Genomic DNA, 17,910 nt, shown 5'->3' on the forward strand with positions numbered 1-17,910 from the left:
GATGGGTTACTTGGGATGCCCAGCACCAGGGCTTTTGACTGATGTATCTGGGCAAAAATTCCTCAGCAGTGTGAGCAAGAGGGGAAAAATCTGCCCCTCTTTTACCACTGTTTATCTCACTGGGATCTTTTTCACTTCTGTCCTCATTACTCCTGTCCCAAAACCCATTATTTTCTCTTGGCTTCCAGCTATCCTGAAAGCAGCCAATTTACCAAATTAAAAATGAAATGTAAACAGAAAGAATCAAAACTAACAACTAGCAATCTGAACAAAAAGTGTAATGAAGTAACTATATGCAAACAAGCAGCTTGCAGAGCTAGCAGAAATTAAGATAGAATAATAAGAAAGGAAACAAAAAGAGGAAAACCAGCAAAAGCACCCAGCAGGTCCAGGACCTGCACCATCCCTGGGACCTCTCAGCTTACTGGGGGGATTTGATGCTCACTCCTGCCTACAGCTCAGCTCAAGACAGACTGGTGGTTTTCCCTCTTTACCTGCAGAAATCAATAATGCTTAAATTTCATTAAAACACCTGGTTGTGCATAGATGTTTGTGGGATCGATCCCGCAAGTCCTTCCGGCTATCACAGACACCAGGGTTGCGGCTGTGGTTGGAAAAAGATAAAAATATCCAACTACCTTACTGAGCTGGCCTGATCCAGTCTAACAAGAACAGGAGAATAATTAGAAAGCCTAATTTTTGCAGACATTCAAGCTCAGAAGCAAAGTTTGGTCTGAGAGCTCATCTCAGGGTGTATTTAGAGCATGGAGGTGAAGGGACACCCAGACCTGCTGGCACACAGCTGGTGCAGAAGCCACAGAAGTCACCCTGCCGGGCTCTGGAGCTGCCTGAGCAGCCCAGCCCCACACAGCACCTCCTCCCAGAGCTGTGCTTTCTCCTGGGAGCGTATTTTGAGCTTGTTTAGTTAAGTGCATCAAAGTGAAAAACAAACAAAAGCATCAAGAAAAGGAAGACAAAATTAGCTAGGATGAACCCTCTCTGATCATAGTGGTGTTATAAATGCCTAAGAATAATCATTGCCCACCCAACGAATATTTTCAAAGGAAAGCAGCTAGGCTTTGATGCCTTCGGAGCTCAAGGACTTCAGCTTTTTGCTTGAACTCCCTCCATTGTGTTTCATGTTTTCTTAAGGGAAAACACGAGCACCAGAAAAGCACCCTTATCCTTAAGTGTGCTGCAGCTAAAGAGATGGCTTCATCTCCCACTCAGAGATGAGAAGTACTTTGCTTTTCAAGAGGTTGAGGTAAACAAAAATTAACAATTAAGGGAATCAAAAATGCCCAAAGGCTCTTTGCTCAGTGCTGAACAAGTTCTATGAACAACCCCCCCCAAAAAAAAAAAACACACACACCCTAAACACCTCAAACTAAACCACAGTTGCAGAATCACGGGTATTCAGGCACTCACACCACAAGAAGAGGAGACACAGCAAGGGAAGATGCTGAAGTGTACCACTCTGCCCATAAAAGCCAAGGACAATGCCCTGCCACACACCATGAAGCGCAGGCACGCGGGTGGCAGCTCTGGGATTTTCAAGGAAGCTGGGGACAGCATCTCAGGAGGCACTGCATGTACCTGGCCAGAGGCCAGAAGCTCTAATATATGAGCAGCAGACAACTGTGCAAACCTTTTGCAAACAGGCTGCTACATAAATCAAAGGCCACAGAAAAGACCCTTATGCAGGGTGAGAAACCCCATCCACAGCATCCCCCATGGGTATCCTGTGCCTGGGAGGAGTCCAGCCTGGGTTTGTCCCCTCTCCACACACTATCGTCACGTCCCTGATACCTTTCAGACCCAAATCTCTGCCATGGCAGCAGATGGGAACTACTGTCCCAGTGTTGTATGTAGCAAAAAAGGCTACAAAAGAAAATGCTACAAAATAAGCTGAGCCCTTTTATTATCATGCACCACCAGATCTACCTTTGCATCTTCAGTCAACTCAGCTGCCCTGTTTCTGCAGCAGTCAGATATCCTTTGATACTCTTTGTGATCAAATAGTTCTCTAAAAAGATGCACCACAAAAGACCTTTTTAGATAAAGGGGCTTTCAGCATCTAGCCTCAAAGAAAATATTATTTGAAATAACTCAAAGTCATTAGCAAGCCATTCTCAATCAGCACTTAATGAATGAGAACACAAGAGAACTATTACCACAATTAGCTACTATAATAATTTCACATTTTCTTTCACTAAGTGAATGAAAAATAAAGCGACCACAATTATCTGAGGTATTTATGTGGAGTTCCGCAGCCCTCACACAATTACTTGATTGGATGATGCTCGTTTCATCTAACTGCCTAGGTGACAAGGGAAAGGGGCCCTGGGGGCAGCGCCCTGTGTGTCTTACAGACAGACGGGCGAGGAAAGGGGTTTCACCCAACACAGGAATCAGAGAATGCTATTTTAGATGCAGGCTATGGGATCAGGTGTTGCCTTCAGCAGCAGCGATAACTCCAGTGAAGTGCTGTTAGGGTTGAACCTGGTGTCAGCCTGCCCAAATCTCCATACAGCAGATAGGTTTCTGGTGATGGGATCCCAGTCACATCCTCTGGAGAAGCCCTGACACAGTTTTCCTTTGACCAGAGCTGCCTCAACAGTGATGCCTCCACAGGCCCCAGAGCAGAAGCTTGTCACCCAGAGAAGAGCGGCCAGGTCTTATTTTAGCCTGTAGGGATAGCCTATAAATCTGTGAGATATCCTAAACAGTCCCCCATATGCTTCAACCTCTGATTTTAGAGAGTGCTCTGCATCTAGACCCTCATTTCCACATCCTGCCATTGGCTTTCCATCACCATCCCCACCAGGTTCAAACTCCAACCACCAGCAGCTTCTGGAAACCACCAGAGAGCAGCTCTGCTCTGGCCAGCACCCTGGTGGGCACCCTTGCCCCTAAGGGTGCCCATGCTCACCTCCCCGGGTGATTAGCAAGGTGGTGCTGCTGCAGCAAGGAGGGTTTTCAATCCCTCCACACTTCTGCTCAGCAGTGAAGTCCATAAACCCAACCTGTTCGATGGCAGACAGACAGCATATTGAGGCTATTAGTGAGAGTCAGGCAACAACAAACAGCATCCTGCTATGAGATTAAATTGAAATGCAGTAAAATCCCCAAACAGGAAAATATGCAGATCAACGTGAACTTTGCCACTTTGCTGAATTAAAGCACGTGTAGTGACAGGGCTTGTTTTTCAGATGGGAAGCAATAGACTTTCCTGTGCGATGTTGCTGACATCTGGACATAAGCAGTGTTTTTCTTAGGAATTGACAGTGGAAATGCAACAGATCTTCCAGAGGACATCGCTTCCTTTCATTCAACAAGATATCTATATTTTAAGAAAAAATGAAGTTTTAATCAAAGTTCTTATGTTTGTCAAAAGCAGCAGTAGCGACAAGTGCTCGTTGGTTGCTGGCTCGTGCTGAGCCAACCATTTGAATGTTATTCTGGTTGATTAAATTTGCATTGCTAATCACAGAGAAGCCATATGCCTCACACACCTGTAGAATACAGCTCTGGGCTTTGAAAGGTTATCAGCACACTTATGTTTTGGCAAGAAAGGACTTCTTTTTCAGCATGGGCATGAAAAGCACCTGGGGGTGCAGAGGGATGCACAGGTCCTGGCCACTTGTCCTGCCTGCAGCCCCCAGCACAGCCCTGCATACGGCAGGGGAGGGGAGGAACCTGCCTCATCCTGGGCAAACACCCTTCGGTTCCAGCAGCAACATGTCAAGGCTCATTTCAAAAAGAGAAAAGAAAAAAAGGTTTGTAAAGATAATGTAATTGCTGCTCTACCTGGCTTCAGCTGCATTTTAAATGGCTTGGCTAAAAATTAGGGGTTTGTTTTTCCTGTTGTCTAATTAAGAATTTTGTCATCACTTGAGATTGCTGGAATTACTGTTTTCTCCTTCAGGAGATATTCCAAAAAATTAAACAGACTTCTGCTACTCCCATTAAGACTTCGTAGAGGGATTTTTATCCTGATTAAAGCATTAAAAATTAATGCCACGCAGACAGCTCCCTTTGGATTGTACAGGCTGCAGCTACTGCCTGTCTCCTCCAGGTATTGCAGCCAACACTGCCTGTAATTAACGTTACCTGTCTTAGCCACTGCCTTCTTCTCAGGGAGCTTTCAGCAGAGCTGAGCAGGGGCAGCCCAGCCTGCTCTGAAGGCAAGCTGCAACACCAGGCAGAGGGAGCCTTGCCCTCTTTCTGGCACGCAGCTTCATTAGCAGTGAAGCAAACACTACGCTGAGAAAATTCAGCATGCATGGAGCTTTCCAGGCTAAGGCTCCTGCTTTGGGGTCAGCTCTCAGCATTCACTGCCACCCCTGTGATACCCAAGCTCAGAAACGCTATTTGCTTTTTCCATTTAAAAGCTGCTGCCTGGGAATGGAATGAAGCATTTCGGGAAGCCTAGCCGAGCTAGCACTGCACCCAATACACGTGGCCAACAAGGAGGGTGTTTGGTCTCAAGATGGGAAATCTCTGCACAGAAATCCCACAAGAGCCACAGTGTGGGCAAGCACTGCTTGCTCCCATTACCAACCCCCTCCACCACAGCCTTGCTATTTGAGAATTACAAGCTCCACTTTCCTCCAAATTTCCAAAACTTTAAGGGGCTTATGGATAACTCTAAGCACAGCTGGGCACAGTAGTTCCTCGCAGCAATGCGTGAGGAAGAAATGTGAGCTGGTGAGTACTTACTGACAAGCACCTGCTCTCCTTATTCCACAGGTGTTTGTGGTATTAGGCAGACAGGACAGATAAGCCTGAGTGCATTTTTTCCCCAAAAAAACATGCTGGTAATACCAATACAGCAAGAAATGCCCAGCAAGAAAACACTGAGGCCTGCAGAGCCAGAAACACGGGGGGATCCAGCAGGATGAACACTTTTGTGCAAACTTTCAGGACACAGGAACCTGAGGGGCACATCAAGGCAGCAGCACCCAGAGCAGATCCAGGGGTGCTCCTCAGGCTCTAAGTTGCCCCAGTGTAGTTTTACATGACTAAGATTGAAATCAGGCTCCAAGGAAATGAAAGATGTGCAAGGACTTCAAAAATGACTCCCTGCAGAACACCCAGACAGCTTGCCGTGCACCCCCTTAAGGCAACACCTCCCTGGCCACACTGTACCCTAAGCTCAAGGGCACACAAAGTTTCAGCACGCAGATCTCTGCTCTCCATTCTCTAAATGAGGAAGGACCTTGAAAGCGCTGTTTAAATTTAATTTATAGACGAGAAACCCAAAGTTTCTTAAAAGAGTACATCAATAAATTAGCATCAGTTTTTGCTGCCTTGTCAAGGATTAGCGGTTTTAATCCACTTCAAGCATGAATTGGGAATTGGAAAATAGTGCTGAGATATTAATAACAAGTAGTTCAGTGTGTGCCCTTAATTTGCTTAAATTTAAAGGGCTGGTAGGAGTTTTCATGCAGAGTGGAAAAGAAGCTGAGTAGATAGAATAAAAATGCTTTCATGGCATAACATACCTAAAACTTTCTGGCTACAAAACCCACTTTTCCAGAGGAGGCTGGGTGTTGTCTCTCTCCCCACCATGATTAATAAAAGGGAATGTTTTAAATTAAAAGGCGGATCTTAAGCAGACCTCCTCAAGTGACATGAGAATAGTTGTCTGCATCCATGCAATGCCCCCTGTTTTGTGGACACAGGGATTTAAGCCTAGATTGCAATTAATTGTATATGCTGCATGTGCTGTTAATGCTATTAATGCATAACATCTATGTGACTTGTGGGATGTAACGTGATAAAGTGAAAACCTACACATAAATCAATGTAAAGGCAGGGAGGAGGGTTTGTCCAGGTCTAAGGAACTGGTCTTGGGAACACCAAGGCTTGTGTTTCTTATCTGTAGGTATGTTCAACTGCAGATGAGTCCTGTGGGCTCCCTGCAGCCCTGTTCTCCCAAAATAATACGGGGCTATAGAGCTGCCATAGCCTAGTCCAGAGGTATTTGCAAGGACAAGTGCTTCCCAGATTTGAGAATATTCAGCTATAAGTTCTGAAGAAAGTGATGGAAAAGTCAAAATCGACAACTGCAGGTTTTCTTCCTGAAGAGCCACATAAAAATGAAACGTGTGCTCTGGAATAGCCCCCAGGTCTTTTACAATCCTGGAATCATTTGCAGTGTCCCTCCTGTGCCATATCAAACCCTTCTCTGTGCCATCTTAACCAGACCTACCTACACACAGGCCGGGGATAACTTTCAAGCCTGTATTAATTCACATTTGGTCTGTGGGTGAACAGTGAAGAACATGGGGCCAAGACCCAGTGATCTTCCTGAGATCTGCTAAATCTCTGCTGCTGCTGGTTGCCTCTCCAACCATTCCCCTTGTCCTTCCATCAGCAGCTGGGAAAGAGGCCAAGGATGCCCCTGAATCATCAGAAGTTGCCTCTCAGACCCCTGTGAGGCAGAGTTTTGGGTTCATCCCATGTAGCAGGTGCTCACACCCCTCTGCACACTCACACCTTCCCTTCAGATGTGGTACCTGTGCACACAGGGGCCTCCAGACAAAGTGCAGTGCTTCTGGAAACAGCAGAACAGGTGGGGATAAAGTAGGTCAGAGGCACCAAAGGGCTTTTAAACTGATCATCAGTGCTTCAGGGAGCAAATTAACATACCTCAAGTTGTTTGGAGAACACCCACAAGGCCTGTTCCCTACCACAGCCCCATACATCATCGATTTAATGGGCTGGTTTCCTCAGAGCATTTCATCAGCACAGACATTTGCCCTTTGACAAACCACTTTGATCATTTACACTACTAATTATTTTTAATTCAGAAAATGTCATATGAATTGTTTGAAATGTGCTGTGTGAAGAGCCATGGTATTGTTGATTATCTCCCCTCAATTCCTGCAAAAAAGCTGGCACAAATTTGGTCCAGGCATGTAAAAAAGGAAATGCAATTAATATAAATTGAGCTGTATGTTAAAGTCCCCTTTCTCCTCCCAGATAAGGGTAAATGACATTAGGATAAGTAGTGCAAAGAAGCTCAGACAAGACTGCAATAGTACAGCCATAAATCACAGCGTCTTGACATAACCTCATTTACAACACGCTCCTCATCCCCATGGCCCTTGCCATCACACAGGAAAACGCAGAGATGCTCCAAAATCAAGGACAGATTACAGAAACAAAGCAAGGGGAGCCAGAGACCATGCTCATCAACAGTTGTTTTCCAGTGGCAGGAAACAGCCCTCTTTTTTGCAGGCAGAATGACAACAGTGGGAATCTCATCGTGTCACAGTCACTCTGCATTACATTTACAATCCCATCCCAGAATAACCCCAGATTGCCCCTCACTCATGACTTTTATTGACCTGCTTTTACCCAGCACAGCAGAGTGTTTGGGTTCACAGCTGGAAGCATGGCATGAAGATCACATAGGACAAGCTCTCAAGAGATAAATTTTACCTGAAGACATGCTTCTCAGAGCACAGCAGATGTGGGGCTTGTTGGACTTGCTGGGATGTGCATGGCTGCTGACTTGTCCCAGAAACCACCAAACAGTTAGGAAAAGTGTTTTTAAAATGAAGAGGAGACTGAGTGATTTCTTCCCTAGTCAGATCAAGTTCTGATACTTTTTCCAGATTACTCTCAAGTAAAACTTTTATGATAATTCAGTATTTTTCCTGTTAAATTAAAGCGACTTAAAAGCAATTCATATCAGATCTTCCATACCTGTTTTGCCAAGATAACTTAGGCTAAGACAAAAGAAACCACAAAACTGGTCAGAAGCATGGAGAGAAAGTGGCTAAAAATATGTTTCTCTCCAGCTTGACCTTATTTAGGGATAGGTCATGACAAAGTGAAAATTCATCTTCCAAAAAGAGAGATACAGGGTTTAATCCTTCCTAATTACAGAACAGCTGGAAACAACCTATTTATGTAAACAGCCCACTTAAAAGAAGCACAGCTTGACCAAACAGCCACCAGTGGGATGCGCTTCCTCCCCTCCTTTGTAAGGGGCCAGATCAGCTTTCTGCACCTCCAAGCTGTTGACATTAGCCTGGATGTAATCATGTTGCTGTCTAGCTAGGGAAGATTGATGCCTATCCGAGCTGACAGACATGCTGATGCCTCTTTCCTTAGGTTTCCAAGGTTATGGCTTGACAGTCAATTAAAAAGTTTTCTCTTCCCTGACAAACTGTTGGGCTCTACCGAGTTTTTTTCCCCCTTCTTCCTGTCTCATAAAACACCTTTGTGCTCCCCTGTAGATCACAGGGATTTTATTAGCAACCTGCCACAGCAGCCTTTCTCAGATGACTTTATATTCCTCCACACTGCAGAAAGGGCAGGTGACACCTGAATCTGGGTCCTGCGATGTGGTCCATACCCACAGCACTGCCCTCGCCCCTTCCAGCTGGTTGTGGATGCTCACAGCAGAGCTGATTGCCAGAATTTGAGAGCAAACCTGGACAGCACAGGAGATGTCAGTGCTGCACATTCCCAGCTTCATTCTTCTACCTGTAGATGGCATGGATATACCTTGCTATCTTGAGCTGCTCTCCATCTCAGCTCACTTGCTTAGCAGCATTGGAGAGACCTCCACTTTTAAATACAATGTGCTATCTAGCAGCAGAAATTAGCTCTCATCAGATGATGCGAAACATCTGTATAGAGAATTTACTTGAAACAAAGCTTTTAAGAGTCTTGAAATTACTATTCATGTGAGAAACCTGTATACTTTGATTTGCAATGATATCTTTATGCAGTGAAGATTTCCCATGGCAATTGGGGTTACCCGTAGACTAAAAAAAAAAACAACAAACATCCAAAGAAATAATCAGGAAGAAACCATTTCAGTGACATTCAAGCTAAAGGAGGTGTAGTACTAAGCCTAGGACTCCACTGAGACATCTCTCAGCAAATACAGCCACTGAGACAAGGTGTAGGAGGCTGCTCCTCCAGAACAGCTCCATTTGCAGCCATGCCTGTGTTATCTTTGGTCCCGTTATGCAAAAAGTATTTCATTGCCTCAAGGTTCAGAGCTGCAGTTAGTCAAAATGACAGGAAGACAACAAAAACCTTAGTGTGTGACTGCAAGGAAAACAAAAGTACCTAAAGATTTCTGTAACTCCCAGCAAACATCTCTATAATTTCAAGCAGCTAAATACCTCTGTAAATCAGATCCACAGCATCTTTTAGTCACTCTTGGAAAGTTTATCCTTAACCTTAATTTCAAAACCCTCAGATTCTTTCCAGAACTCCACATTTGATTGAAGTAGGAGATTTATTCCATGCAGAAAGCAGATCTCATTACCAAACTACTTTAATAACTTCAGATGGGGAACCCTCCAGAAGTGACTGTGTCTGCAGGAAGCTGGAGGTTATCTGTAAAACCCTGCTTCTCGCCAGGCCTCTCCACTAAAGAAAAATAATCAGGAAATAAATTGCAGGCACTCCATTAAGCTGCAGTATTCAGAACCCATTCCTGCACAGACTTGTTAGGTGGTACCATTAGCACCTACGTGCAATGCACCAAATTAAGTGTGTAGGCAGTCCTGGGGAGAAGTACTGTCAAAGCAATTCAGATGTGCAGTTACCTAGACATTGCTTAAAAGACACAACAGAACTCCTAAATGCGTCTTAATACTTCTCATTTATTTCAGTAGGAAACCAAAATTTTCCACTAAACTTTGAGCACCAAGCAGCTTCAGGTCCCCTCCACTTCTAATTTGGACAAGAAGCATCACCTTGGAGCAGCGGCCATTTGCTGAGAGCATAACCATTGTTTTACCTCTCCCTCTATAGAGGAGGATAGCTGTGTTATTGCAGAACATAAGCTGTACACCCTTCCGGGAACAAAAAATTGAAATCTGGGCAGACTTCATACTGTGGACACTGTAAAAGTTTGAAGAATGAAGCTGGAAAAGAATAAATGTTAAGTCATGCATATGTTAGGGACAGGTGTTCTCTGCGGCAGGACTGCTCTGTTGCTTCATCTTCTGCTTTTTACAGTTGAAGAGGAAGCAAAAACAGATTAAAGAGTGACATAAATCATATTTTAATAGTGGCTTCTGTATTTTGAGCTTTGAAAAACATATCCTTAACTTTCAATTTAGATGCTAACCATCCCTCTTAAATGAGGGAGGAGATCCTGTTCATAGTCATAAAAGTCCTGATTTACTCTTAGGTTAGAACCACAATGAACTGTATTTGTCCTTTAAGAAAGATGAAATGAATGAAATGAAGCAACTGGAATTGCAATTAGCTTACTCCTAATGCATAAGACTTATACAGGCAACTTCCCTAGCTGTACAGAGTTACTACATGCATCTTAAAATCCTGCACCAAAACCCAACCTTAAGATAAAAAGCCATAGGTGGAAATTGGGCTAGAGGCACAACACCCTCTTACAGACCTGTGAAACATTCAGGGCTGTGTTTCAGCCACATAAGATGTTTCAGCTCAGGACTGAATACTGCCAGCAGCTTTGCTTCCCTTTGGTCTTGTGTACTGAGACTTTATCTCAAATTAACCAAGACAAATTGGCACTGCCTTATAATTTGCTAAATTTGAGGGCTCTATAAATACCTTTGTGCTGTACTATGCAAATTAAATGAACAGAGAAATGGAGACAAGCCTCTCCAAGACATTCTAAGTAGTGGAAAAAACAATTAAATTTGATCTTAGTTCTGTATTTTGGTACTTGATTTATCTCTTAATACCAAAATAATGTTTTTTCCACACTTTATATAATCATACTCAGTTTCCAATTCTGTCACTCATTAAGTATTTGAACAAGCTGTTGTCCTCCGCATTAATGTATCAGAAAACTGGCTTCTAGCTTTATTTTTAATCCCAGTTGAATAGCATTTCCACATTTCCCTGTCTACAGGGAATCACCTGTTGCCTTCAGCTTCTCACAATCACTCAGATTCTAGACTGGATTCTGAAAAGTAAGTCTACTTTCCTAGAGACCCAACACAACTCATCTGAAAACATCCAGTTAACATTGCTACAGATTTTCTTGGGAGACTGGAGCTAAATCCTCCAAGCACATTCAGGGACTGTTGCCAATGGGCTTTGGGCCTTACAGATTTTTCTGCATGGTCCCATGCATTTCCCAGCACCAGTGCTGGGTTTCACACACATCTTGCAGCACACTGGCAAGGTGCTATCATAAAAAAGCCAACACCAGAGCAACCAAGGCAGCTACTCACCAGGAGCCTACATAGGGGATGTAAGTCCCTCCCCTCCTGGTGTCTCTTCCACTGTGCCCATGGCTCTTAACATCACAGAGATGCCCCTTGTTACAGTCAAACATCATACCAGTATCTCAAAGTAACATTGTGGGCAACCTAACAGCAGTGATAGTCTTCACAACCACCAGTTGAGTCAAGGTCTTGCCCAAAATTAATGGTCTGCAAGCCTTCCAAACTCAGCTACATGCTGCTGGGAAAGAGCAACATTGATCTTCACGGAGTTTTTAGTGGAAAATCACTGTCAAACTTGCAATACAAGCAACTTATAAAGTTAAGCTAGACATGCCAGACAAAGAAAAGCTTAGGAAAACCTGCCTTGAGAAATCAGATATTGGCATTAGTCACCAATGCCCCAAATCAAGGGAGAGCTGTGAAGTTCAGGAGTCTCAGAGGATCTCTCTTGCAAAGGGGTTTGTAGAACAAGACTGCTAGTAGTGATCTTCACCGCACCTGATTGTTTTTGGGTCCCACAGCAGAATAATTTGGCTGAAGAGAGATATCCACAGGCATTAATTATTACTCCATTTCCCCTGACGCCCATTAACATCTATTAGCATTGAATTCCAACAAAACTTGGAATGCTGTGAGTGTTCCAGAAGGCTGAAGAGAAACACTCTTCCAGAATAAACAGATGTCCAAGAAGCCATAATCTTGCAGAGACCCTGAGCAAAATCGTATTAGCAAAGGCTAATGTGGGGCACAAACATGAAAGAACTAAAAGAAAGAATAATTAAGTGATCATAATAACTCCCTTCTTCGTTGTTAAATCATTGGCTCTAGCAGATAAAGATCACCATGTTGGTCAAATATGCTTCGCTAATGTTTTTGACTTAAATGATTTTATGACTCCTGTTGTTATAGGACATTATGATCAGAAGTCAAGTCCACAGAAAAATCAACACAGATCAAAGTTTATTAAAAGCCCAGTAACTGGCAAATCACGAGAAGCTATGGTAGATCACCCATCATAAACCCTCTCATACTGCAAGCTAAGTCCAAACAAACCCCTCTTGATTTCCCACAGAGATAAGGAGACCACACAGGGATGGATACCACCACCCAGCTGGCACATAGCAGTGGCCTTGTCAGGTCTGGGAGCCCCAGGCCAAGGCTGCAAGTACACATGACATCTGAAATGAAGACACCAGCTCTGCATAGCTTGGCCCTTGGATCCAGTCCTTCCTCTGAGCAGTGAACACTCATTTCTCTCTCTGCCAGCAGCACTGCCAAGGGAGGAACCTTCCTACAGCACTGCCTGGCTCTCTCCATAGTATTCTCTTCATAGAGGTGTGCTGGAAGAAGTGCTGTAGACTCTTTCCTTGCTGAGCCTGCTTACACACCTCCTTTCCCTTTTCCTGAAGGGATAAAGGAGCATTGGAACTGTCAGCCTCATAGCTGGTCACAATCTGCTATTTTATGCTTTTCCTGGGTGCTCATATTCAAACAGTGCCCGAGTCTTGCAAACTTCCAGCATAACCTCCCCTAACACACAGGCTCTCCTCTACTTTTAACTTCCTTCTACCTCCACCCAAAATTATCATTCCTGTGGCTGTTTCACATCTGGATCACTGATGTACTGGCATTGGCTTCCTCCATGGAAAACATGATCTTATCCTACACACTTCTGCAGAATACAACTGCACAATAATGACCTGCACTAATGATTGCTCTTGTCCCTTCTCCCATGCTATTCTTTATGTCTGGAAGAAGCTGTTCCTACACTTCCACAAAACACATCACCCTCATGAGCCTTTCATGCAAAAAGCCTTTTCTATAGGACCACCATGTTCTCTTAACAGGTGTCTCCCTGTCAGTGTGCACAGACCATGATGCTCATTCCATATTCCTCATTCTTTCTATCTCACCTGAGTTCCCTTCTTTCACTTGTACTGGAACATTTTGGGGGGGGGGGGGGGGGGGGGGGGGGAAGGCTGCATTTTGTGAATTACTGCATTCAGCACAGTAAGGTCCCAGTCCCTAGTGGAGGACACTAGATCCTACACATACTTCTACTGCAGATCCTCATTTCTATACTATAGAAAAAAGATTGTCAGGTAATTGAAAAAGATTGACAGGTAATTCCCAAATAGCTGGGCTGCAACTTCCACAGTAGTTTCTCTGCTACAACTGTATTTGTTACTCACACGAGTGCCAACACAGCAGGAGTACCAAGCCTGTCCTCACTGACACTGCTGCCTCTCATTTCCACAGGGGCTGGTGGACAGAGCCAGATGTGTCCCCAGACTGCTGGATGTGCACAACACACCACCCTTCCAGCTTTCAGAAACCCCCTCATACAGGATTTATTCCTCCTGAAGTTGTGACAAGTGAGAATTGCCTAACACTGGAGCACATCCTCCCTGCAGCACCGTCACTACAGCTTTTGTCTTCTCATGTTCCAAACCGCTCCCCTTCTGAAGCAAGGGATCCTCTTCCTCCTTGCAGAGCTACCCAGGACACGTGGACACAAACCAGGGAGCATAAAAGCATCTCCACAGTGCTCATTAAGCCTGTCACCTGCTGGGAGATTCCTCTGCTAGTCAGTGAAACGCTGCTTTAAATTCTCCCCACGGCTGCGTTGTGTGGAACCAGCCAGGAGTAATTCCAGCGTGAAGGCTGCACACGAGGTAGGAGCTCATCTGCTTGCGAGGCTGCTGAGCACAGGTCAGACATGGTGCTCGCACACAAGTGGATCCACATGCCGAGCACGACAGTCAGGACAAGGCAGCCAGCTCACAGCAATCCTTAGGGAGAGGCACCAAGCAGATTGCAGGACCTGGACTGTGAGGAACAGATCCAAGCTTTAGAGGAGGACGATTTTACTACTGTGGGAACACATCTGGGGGCAGTAATGGCTCTGATATGTCACTGCTGTCCTCCTTTCCTAGGAGGAGTCTTGTCCCCAGGAAAATCAACAGGAGCAAAGAGCAAATTCACAAGGCTCTTAAGGAAGAACTACTTTTTACCAAAAGAAGGTGGTGACCTCTTAAATCTAGTTAGAAAAAAAGGAAAAAAGGAACAACTCTTGCTGGCCTTGAAGCCAACCTCAATCACAGCTGTACAGGGCAGTGGTAGGTTTTGTTGTCGATTTGCTTTTATTTTCTAAATGCCAGAGGACTGGCCTTCTCTGAGAGGTCCCAGACTGACCCCGATGGCTCTGCTGCTGCAGACCTGCCCTGCCTTCAAACACTGGGAAAACAACACTTGTTCTGCCCAGTCCTGGTAGGAACAAGCTCCATTTTATTTACCAACAGCAACTGAGGAGGCGGGATTCAGACCTACTACAGTAGAAGAGAGCCAAGTCAGCACGCAATTTCAATTACTTGGGCTAGGCAACCCATTTCCATTACTGCTAATGGGATTTATGCATCTGTTCTGCTGAGCACATTACTGAAAATCCATGCCTCATTCTGACCCCAGAAGTTTTTCTTCCCACATAGAGCTTTTTTAAAAAAAAGTGAAAAAACAAGTGAAATGAACACTGCATTAATTGCTCCATTTGCAACCTCTGCCTCTATGGAGCTGCATTTTTTCACTCCAATAAGTGTCTGCCCCCACTCCACTGGCAAAGCTGTTGCCTGAGGTACTGCTGCTCTACACTAGGTTTATATATGGCCTGCGTCAGCAGGTTTTGGAGGATAAAACTCATTTTATACCTCTGCCCAACTGGTGGAGGCTGTCACCCAACCACATCACACATGCAAGGCACAGGAGCCATCACCGCAGGAGGTGCTGGGGAAGAAAGGGTTTGTTTAGTAATGCTGTGCTGTCACTGTGCTCAAAAAGCTCATTGTCCTGTTTTGTGGTGCTAAGAGTTAAAACTTGATATACAACAATGAAAATGAGAATGACAGCACCTCTTTGGCTTTGGGATGATTTCCAGACTAGCTCTGTTTATTAAACAGGAAACCTGACGTGGCCACCTGTTTAGTAAAGCCCCCTGCAAGCTTCTTTCTAACCTTCGCACTCCTTTTGTTTAAGTAGTTATACACAGGAGGGCTCAATTCTAACTGGAGCCTTAGGGCATCCTGGAAATTTTAATAAAAAGGTCAAATTGAGAAAAGAGTGATTGTGCATTGAAGCCGCCAGTCAAACTCACAAGGGCAGTACTCCTTCATGGGCTGCAACAGGAAGGGATGTTGCAGAGGAAATTCTGGAAATTTTGTTCTTGTTGCTATTGAAGACCCTGGCACAGCTCTAGGCAAAATTGCAACAGCTTAAACACCTGTTTGGCACTGCAGAGAAATCGAGTAGTTTGGTCTCAAGCTTGTACTCCAGGTAAAATTCCATTTCTAGGGTGGCCAAAGGAGCAGAATTATTTTGTCATATTTTGTAACGCAATAAAGAAGAGAGCCTTTTACACCCCTACATGGTAGGCAAATGGGGTCTGGGCTCCTTGGTGAATCAATTCCTCTACACCCCCCTCAATCTTCCAGCAATGAAGTCCAAATGAAGCTATTGCAAGATGCTGATGGGGGACGAACAGATGACTAGAGAAGATTCAGACAAGAGAAAACAAAGCCAAGAGCTGGAGGACTCAAGGGAGCAACTGAAACCAACCTAGGATGCAGGTAAGAGTTTGGTGGGGGAATGCCAGACGGGTGTGAGATCAAAGTATAACAGATGGAGGGAAGGGCATGAAGAAGGACCAGAAGACATGACTCTTGTCCTGGCTTTCCCTGTACCTGCTGTACAGCTGACCATGGGGGAAGCAGCTGGGCAAAAAGGAAAGAGCAGGGTCTGGCCTGCAAGATTATGCACACACATGTGAAGGAAGAACTGCATGTTGGCATCCTGGAATCACAACTGAGCCTGCAAAACTGGCAGCAATAGCCATGAGGAAGAGGGTCTTTGCACTTGTTGCAAGAAAACTTCTACCACAGAAGTCTGAGAAGTATCTAATCTTAAAAAAAAAAAAAATAAAAAGGCTTACTGGTAGTCTGGTCATGTAGGAGAAGAGAACCACGCTTCCAGGCACACCACACATAGCTGCTCCTGGTTTCCTGCCATCAGTCTGCAGGACCTGTTACAAGCAGTACTCCCCAGGCTCCCCTTACAGGCTTCACAGAAAGGGAAATGCTGCTACACTGCAGCCTTGTGCTGAGTCTGCTTATAAGTTACAGTCTCTTACAGCAGTCTTTTCATTTGCTATTCCCAGCGAGGAAGCACTGCAAGCTCAGAGGCGTGATTTCAGCAAGCACTCTGTCATTCGACACCAGGAAAGAGCAACCGCTGCTGATCTCTTAAGGACAGAGGATAATCAGCATCCATCCGCTGTCTCCCCTCCAAAACCCAGCTCCCTGAGAGCACAGCATGTACAGGCACCTACTGTGAATCAGGAGAGTTTGGGGGACACGAGGGACTGCTGGGCTTTTGCAGTTATTTCATGCAGGTGTCCTTCTGCAATCTGCAGCAGGTGCTGCACAGAGCTGCTTCCAAAGCCCCAGTCCCCTTCACACTCCGCTCCTTCAGGTCACAGAAACCAGCTTCAAGTCAGCAAGGAAAAAGAACCTGCTGTCTTCCAGCAACTAAACAGGACATGCCCTAGCACGGACAGCAAGACTGAACATAGTTTCCATGTACTGTGAGATGATAAATCCCTTTATTGGCACAAATTACCAACCTGATTGCTTGCATAGGGATTCTTGCTGCTGCATTAATCTGCTGTGTGACTGCAAAGCAGGAAAAGCAGGAGGGGTGAATTTGCTCAGATGCTCCTGATATTTATCAATTAACAAGAATAGAAGCCATAAGCTTTATTCCCCAAATATCTTTGCATATGGAGAGCTGCAAAAATCACTGCATGAAAAGAGGAAGCAGCCCCAGGGACATATGCATATGTGGCCAAAGTGACTCCCCCAGCAGCAGGATTTCCCATCCAGGCTCGCTCCAGCAGCACGGAGCACGACTGAAAGAGGAGACTTACTACATGAAGCAGATCATTTATCTTCCTGGGAGAGCCCCAGCAGATTCCTTCCATTTCCATTTTTAATTCACCACCAAATATGGTAAATTAAAGGGAGGCTGCAAAACCTCTCTGGTAGCAGGGTGGATGAAGGAACAGCTCCTTCACATTTTTAATCAACTCCGCATTGAGTAATGACAACAGAGAGTTCATCACCTCTATGAAGTGCTCCTTATCCAGTCTGACTCTCTGGCTGCCATCAGTCCCCCACAGGGACACCACTGCCACCCCTGAGCCACCTCCATCTGCTTCCAGGGTCCCCATGAGGATCCAGCCCAGGGCTCAGAGGGGGTTTTTCCTCCTCCTCACCCTCAACAGGAACCAGGCAGCTACTGCTCAAGCGAGCACCCCAGTGTCAAGGCCCACCTGATGGCGAGATGCTCTCGTGCATGTGATGCTCAAAAGCATCTGGGCCAGGCCTGCCTGCTGCCAGCTTTTAAAATCACCTCCAGCTGCTAGAACTGCAGGCTCTAGCTTAGCACCTCCCAGAAACTGAGTCCCCACATTTGAAAATTAGTCTCAGAAATAAAATCATGACCAGGAAAGCCACAAACTGTGCTAAGGCAGCAGCAAATTCTCCTTTTTAATTTAATTTTTCCTTCTTAATTTTCCTGAGCTTGGCTATCCCCGAAATCTTTTACTAATGAAATTACTTGAGCAAATTTCTCAGGAGACAGTCAGCATCAGTCTTTTGGCACA

General features: G+C 45.0%; 1 long non-coding RNA gene across 2 annotated transcripts in view; it reads right to left on the reverse strand.

Moving 5' to 3' along the window:
- The window catches only part of LOC137863802 (uncharacterized), an 83,198-nt gene that overhangs the window by 34,316 nt on the left and 30,972 nt on the right, over positions 1-17,910 (reverse strand). For both annotated transcript variants that reach the window (XR_011101155.1, XR_011101154.1), the window contains exon 2: positions 13,764-14,027. This is a non-coding gene — a long non-coding RNA (uncharacterized lncRNA). The remainder of the gene's footprint in view (positions 1-13,763; positions 14,028-17,910) is intronic.

The sequence above is a fragment of the Anas acuta genome, chromosome 13 (genome assembly GCF_963932015.1).
Source record: "Anas acuta chromosome 13, bAnaAcu1.1, whole genome shotgun sequence".
Lineage (NCBI taxonomy): Eukaryota > Metazoa > Chordata > Aves > Anseriformes > Anatidae > Anas > Anas acuta.